General features: G+C 36.8%; 1 pseudogene; it reads left to right on the top strand.

Annotated features, from left to right (window-relative positions):
- Positions 1–816, top strand: part of LOC115121123 (protocadherin-20-like) — a 3,133-nt pseudogene extending 2,317 nt beyond the window's left edge.
- The last annotated feature ends 1,464 nt before the right edge of the window (positions 817–2,280 follow it).

Here is a 2,280-nt window from a genome sequence, read left to right on the forward strand (position 1 = left end):
AGTATTTACAAATGTATTTCAGTATTTACACAATTATTATAGTATTTACACATTTATTTTAGTATTTACTTATTTATTACAGTATTTACACATTTATTTTAGTATTTACTTATTTATTATAGTATTTACACATTTATTTTAGTATTTACTTATTTATTATAGTATTTACTTATTATTACAGTATTTACACAATTATTTTAGTATTTACTTATTATTACAGTATTTACACATTTATTTTAGTATTTACTTATTTATTACAGTATTTACACATTTATTTTAGTATTTACTTATTTATTATAGTATTTACACAATTATTTTAGTATTTAGGTATTATTTATTTATGTATTTACCTACTTATTTGAGTCCTTGTTAACAGAATACTTGTTATTTGATTCCTTGTTAACAGAATACTTGTTATTTGATTCCTTGTTAACAGAATACTTGTTATTTGATTCCTTGTTAACACCATACTTGTTATTTGATTCCTTGTTAACACCATACTTATTATTTGAGTCCTTGTTAACACCATACTTATTATTTGAGTCCTTGTTAACACCATACTTATTATTTGAGTCCTTGTTAACACCATACTTATTTTATTCTCAGGTCTCCGTGGAGGAGAATAACCCTCCCAACAGCTTCCTGACCCAGCTCCAAGCCACAGACCAGGACAGTGAGGCCAGAGGAGAGGTCATCTACACGCTGGGGTCAGACGCTCCCTCCATTTTCCTCCTGGAGAGGCTGACCGGCGTGCTGACCGTGTCCACATCTCTGGACCGAGAAGAGAAGCAGACCTACAGGTCTGTCGCATATTGATGATGTAACGTATTCTGACTGACATTGTATGGATTAAAATGCATTATAAATTGCCTATATATGTTTTTAGTAATAATAATAATTTACTTGTTTAGCTTTCTCATTACAGAAAATAATCTAAAAGTGTATAAAAAAAGTGAAACAAAAAAAACAAAGTTGGTGGAATTAAATATATGTATGTCAAAGATGACATAAACCTGTTCTTTATCAAGGGTGGCATAAGCAATGCTTAATATAAGGCTTTATAAATCATATTAAATTGAGGCACCACAAAGCATTGATAACCCATCATGCATCTTGGTAGAGAATTGCAACACCAGCATGGTGGGTTAGACTCCCACCCGTATGTAAAGATGTATTCACGCGTGACTGCAAATGGCTGTGGATAAATGCCGTGTGTTATATTACTCTAAACCCTTTGTAGGACAGGCCCAACCTCTTTCCCTCTTGGGCGCACAGCCAATAGTGGACCTGATCTCAACTGTCCCCATAATGCTGCAGAATCACACACTCTAAAGTGCAGTCCTTCACCAAAAACATTGGTAGGGTCCGTTTAAAATCCATATTTATTTTTGGGCTGAATTCCGGGGGGGTTTCCCCCCCATACTCCGTTTTCTCGGTTTTGTTTTTCCAGGTTTCAGATTTCCCCGTTTTTTTCTGGTTTTCCCACATTTTTAAAATATACTATATTGCCCTAAAACCAAGGCTGGTGGTATGTGTTTACAGTACAGCATGGTATCTCTGAAGGCTGGTGGTATGTGTTTATAGGACAGCATGGTATCTCTGAAGGCTGGTGGTATGTATTTATGGTATCTCTGAAGGCTGGTGGTATGTATTTATGGTATCTCTGAAGGCTGGTGGTATGTGTTTACAGGACAGCATGGTATCTCTGAAGGCTGGTGGTATGTGTTTATAGTACAGCATGGTATCTCTGAAGGCTGGTGGTATGTATTTATGGTATCTCTGAAGGCTGGTGGTATGTATTTATGGTATCTCTGAAGGCTGGTGGTATGTGTTTACAGGACAGCATGGTATCTCTGAAGGTCGGTGGTATGTATTTACAGGACAGCATGGTATCTCTGAAGGCTGGTGGTATGTGTTTATAGGACAGCATGGTATCTCTGAAGGTTGGTGGTATGTGTTTACAGTACAGCATGGTATCTCTGAAGGTCGGTGGTATGTATTTATGGTATCTCTGAAGGCTGGTGGTATGTGTTTACAGTACAGCATGGTATCTCTGAAGGCTGGTGGTATGTGTTTACAGGACAGTATGGTATCTCTGAAGGTCGGTGGTATGTAATTATGGTATCTCTGAAGGTTGGTGGTATGTGTTTACAGGACAGTATGGTATCTCTGAAGGCTGGTGGTATGTAATTATGGTATCTCTGAAGGCTGGTGGTATGTATTTATGGTATCTCTGAAGGCTGGTGGTATGTGTTTACAGGACAGCATGGTATCTCTGAA

Source organism: Oncorhynchus nerka, linkage group LG2 (assembly GCF_034236695.1).
Source record: "Oncorhynchus nerka isolate Pitt River linkage group LG2, Oner_Uvic_2.0, whole genome shotgun sequence".
NCBI classification, from domain to species: domain Eukaryota; kingdom Metazoa; phylum Chordata; class Actinopteri; order Salmoniformes; family Salmonidae; genus Oncorhynchus; species Oncorhynchus nerka.